This window comes from Theropithecus gelada, chromosome 18, assembly GCF_003255815.1.
Source record: "Theropithecus gelada isolate Dixy chromosome 18, Tgel_1.0, whole genome shotgun sequence".
Classification (NCBI taxonomy): Eukaryota; Metazoa; Chordata; class Mammalia; order Primates; family Cercopithecidae; genus Theropithecus; species Theropithecus gelada.
The window spans coordinates 31797400-31801923 of record NC_037686.1 but is presented as its reverse complement, the minus strand read 5'-3'; the positions used below and the strand labels follow the sequence as shown (position 1 = coordinate 31801923).

Here is a 4524-nt window from a genome sequence, read left to right as displayed (position 1 = left end):
CAGTGCATGTGGATAACAGAGTTCAATTTTTACTTCAAATAATCTGGAAACATTCTGATCACCTCAGTCACTATTTGAGGACAAGAACAATGAGCTGGGAACCATGTGGGAGAATTGCGGCTGCTGAAGTTCTGTTCGCAGAATGAGTTTTTTACATTAATAACAAGGGGTTTCACCATCAAACTTTCGAGTTGCAAGACTGGTTTTCTGAGTGCATTTTTAAAGAATACCCATTGGAGATATTTGCTACACAATGTACCATAATCTGACATTCTTTGAAGCAGCCAACAGCAGAGAAAGATCAGAAAGATACAAACTTTTAAGACATTGCTCATTCTAGCTTACTTTGAACTTTAAAGCTTCTTTTTCAGTGATAACAGAGTCTACAATGGGCGATCAAACTTGGAAATCACAGCTTGAAATGCCCATCCAGATGAAGTCATGCAGAAAATGAAACAAATCTGGCAGAACAAGACTGTGGTCAGAGAAACAAGACAATGTCAAAGGAAAGGGCAACAAGTAGATAATCAGGACCAATTTCTTTTCTTTCTTCCAGCTCCCTCTTTCTCCCATGACCCAGTTTCCTGTCCAAAGGTAGGAATCCTAAGAGTGTACAGAAATAAGTCACATGCAGACCAGATTTGAAATATGCAGAGAATTCCGTGGAGACTCTGATGGCTAGGTTGCTCACTGTAGCTGCACACCCACATCCAGAAGTTGAAGGAGACAACTCTGGAATAATAAAGATCTAGGAAGTATGTATCTGCCATATATGAGTCAGAGCTTCAGAATTAAGCCACGTGATGATGAAAGATGTCTTGGTCCTCCTAACTGATTCAGAACATCTATGTATGTCTCTCTTTTCACCTAAATTATACATTTGTTGAGACAAGGAATTATCTCAGAGCTCTTAATGTTACCCCCAGCACCTTGTACTTATGGGGCATTTGATATGTGAATTTATTTTAGTAACCACTTTTGCATGTATGTGTGTATCTGTGTGTGTTTTGTTGTTATTTGCTAACAAGAATTTAATATTAGATGATAATTTTTCCCGATTAACTGGTATTTATGGAGTTTTAAGGTTTTTTTTTTTTTTTCTAGGCCACTGAAAACCTTCCAACCCATGAAATTTTTTCTCATCTTGCCCTATCTAGCTACATTTTGAATATTTCCTTGGCAACAATCATTAAGAATGAGTCATTTCTCTAATTCTTCTTTTCCAGGGCACTGTTGAGCTGTTGCAACTGTTCTGCTGGTAAGTACTTTTATGTGCTTGAGAGAAGTGGAGTGGAAACTAATTTTTCTGTGACCCATAATTTTATAATTTGTATTTTTGAGAAATAATCCATTTTCAAAGTGACTCTCCCTTAAGTCTTCATCTTTTGTTCTAACTTACTTCCTGTATTAGATTTGTCTTAAAATTAAATGAAAAGTGGAAGAGAAAAAATAGTAAAATCTCAGAAGTAAACATACAGCTTCTAAAAATATTAGAGCTGGGGACAAACTTGTTTGATACCTGGCAGCATAATCTTAGAGAGGTTGAGTGGCTTCTTTAACATAACATGGTTGTCTGCTAATGGTTACAACAGAATTCAAAATTCCTAATTGTTCAGTGTATTATCTAGTAACTGCTAGTGGCTAATTCATGCCATAAAGTAAGTAGAAAATGTAAATATACATTAGGTACTAGAAAAACAAACTCTACTGAGGATGGTTTTATATTTGCATGTTACTATATTATAGAATACAATTATACAAAAAATGTATATAATACAATTTCATATAATTTTATAATAGCATTTAATGTTAAATGTGCTTTCATATACATTATCTCTTTTGCATCTTTTTTCCCATGAAATTTATATATTTTTATTATTCCCAGATTAAACCTCATAAATATAAAATGGTTAATAAGTGATGAATCTGAGATTTAACTTTGGTTTTTAGTTTTTTTTTCTCTAGGAATCATGCCCAAAGACCCAGATTTCACCAGTTTTCTGGTGGAACAAAGTCTGTTAACTTTTATTCATGTCCTTGAATGGCCTATGTCCACATTCTTTCTTCTCAGGAGGTAGAGATTAGTTCTCTGCAGACTCCACAGCTAGACTGTGCATCTAGAATTATTTAAATGAATGTGTGAGGTGGCATCAACCCTTGACTTCATTCCAAACTGTAGCTGACCTTCACTTATACTGACCTTATTCTAAATTGGTCTATTTTTCTAAGTGAATTTAATATTATCTGTTAAATTTGTACAAATAGTTGGCTAGATTTTTTTGTTTTTTCTTTGTAAGAACCAAAAGAAGTAAACCAACAGAAAAGTGGATAGAAATGAATAGAATTATATTTCTCGAATTTGACACTGAGTGGGAATTCATTTAATACATTTAATGGATGTTGTCTTTGTTTTGCTTTGCTATCACAGAACACCTGAGGCTGGGTAATTGACAAATAAAAGACGTTTATTTAGCTCATGATTTTGTATGCTGGGAAATCCAAGAACATAGCACCACATCTGACTTGTTTCTGGGGAGGGCTATGTGCTGGATCAAAACACAGCAGAGAAGTGGAAAAGTGAGTGAGTGTGTGCAAAGAGATCATGTGGCAAGAAACAAAGCAAGACAGAATAGAGAAAGCGAAGCTCACTTTTATATCAACTTGCTGTCTAGTAACTAATACAGTCTGTGAGAGCAAGGATTCATTCACTCCCTTGGGAGGGCATTCATCTATTCATGAGACATCTGCTTCCATGACCCAAATATTTTGCACTAGGACCTACCTCTCAACATTGCCAGACTGGCAATTAAGCTTCAGCATGAGTTTTTGTGAGGACAAACCCCATCCAAACCATAGCATTCTGCCCCTGGCCCTCTATAACTTATGTCTTTCTCAGGTACAAAATATAATCATTCTATCCCAATACTCACAAAAGTCTTATTCCAGTGTCAACTGAAAAGTCCAAAGTCCATGTGTAAGCCTGTAAAATCAAAAACAAATTATTTACTTCCTAAGTTTAATAGTTGTACAGTCATAGGGTAAGTACTTATGTTCCCCAAAAAAGAAATTTGTCCAAAGGAAGGAGTAATAGACCCCCCACACAAATCTGAAACCCAGCAGGGCAGACATTAAATTTTAAAGCTCTAGCATAGTCTTACATTCCATGTGCTGTCTCCAGGACATACCTGAGCAAGGGCCAGATATCCAAGGCCTCAGGGAATCCCATACCCATAGCTTTGCTGGGTACACCCCATGTGACTACTCACAGGTTAGAGTTCAGTGCCTGTGACTTTTTTCAGGCTAGAATTATACTCTGGTACTTTTACAGTTCTGGTATCATGGCAGCAGCCCTTCTTCAATAGCTCCACGAGGCTCATGGCTCTATGGTGGCTCTGGCCCTGTGACAGGTTTTCCCTGGGCTCCCAGGATTTTCAGTACATTTTCTGAAATCTAGGTGGAAGCCACCAAGCCTCCATAGCTCTTGAATTCTGTTCATCTGCAAACTTAACACCATGTGAAAACCACCAAGACTTAAACGGTTTGCACTCTCTAGAGTGGTAGTACAAGTCATACCTGGGACCGTTTGAATAATGGCTGCCCCAAGGATGTGGGGAACAGTGTTTCAAGGTGGGGCAGGGTAGCAGCAATCTGGGCCTGTTCCCCCAAAAATGTTTTGTCCTCCTAGACCTCTAAGCCTGTGATGGCAGGGGTAGCCTTGAAGAATTTTGAAATGCCTTCAGGGCCTTCAGGGCCTTTTTTCATTGTTTTGATGTATAGCACCCGGTTCCCTTTTATATATGATAATGTTCAGTAAGCAGTCTACTTGGCTGCACCTTTGGATTTCTCTTGAAAATAGTCTTTTATTCCCTATCAGACAGCCAGACTGCAAATTTTCCAAATCTTTTTGTTCTATTTCCCTTTTCTCTAAAAACTCACTGTAAGTAGTTAGAGGTAACAATGCAGCAGCCCGAGCACTTTCTTGTTTCAAAATTTCTTCCACCAGATGCACTATTTCATTACTCTTAAGTTCAGCCTTCCACAAACCCCTAGAGCATACACAAAGTGCAGCCAAATACTTACCCATAGTTAGAAAGGATTAACTTTCCCTCAGTTCCCAGTAAGTTTTTTTTTTTCTTTTTTTTTTTAAATTTATTTATTATTATTATACTTTAAGTTGTAGGGTACATGTGCATAACGTGCAGGTTTGTTACATATGTATACTTGTGCCATGTTGGTCTGCTGCACCCATCAACTCGTCATTTACATCAGGTATAACTCCCAATGCAATCCCTCCCCCCTCCCCCCTCCCCATGATAGGCCCCGGTGTGTGATGTTCCCCTTCCTGAGTCCAAGTGATCTCATTGTTCAGTTCCCACCTATGAGTGAGAACATGCGGTGTTTGGTTTTCTGTTCTTGTGATAGTTTGCTAAGAATGATGGTTTCCAGCTGCATCCATGTCCCTACAAAGGACGCAAACTCATCCTTTTTTATGGCTGCATAGTATTCCATGGTGTATATGTGCCA

At 38.0% G+C, this 4524-nt stretch overlaps 1 long non-coding RNA gene across 1 annotated transcript in view; it reads left to right on the top strand.

The window, feature by feature from the left end:
• The first annotated feature begins 590 nt into the window (after positions 1 to 590).
• Positions 591 to 4524, top strand: part of LOC112611689 — a 568873-nt gene continuing 564939 nt past the window's right edge. The window contains exons 1-2 of the long non-coding RNA XR_003116712.1: positions 591 to 682; positions 1227 to 1258. This is a non-coding gene — a long non-coding RNA (uncharacterized LOC112611689). The remainder of the gene's footprint in view (positions 683 to 1226; positions 1259 to 4524) is intronic.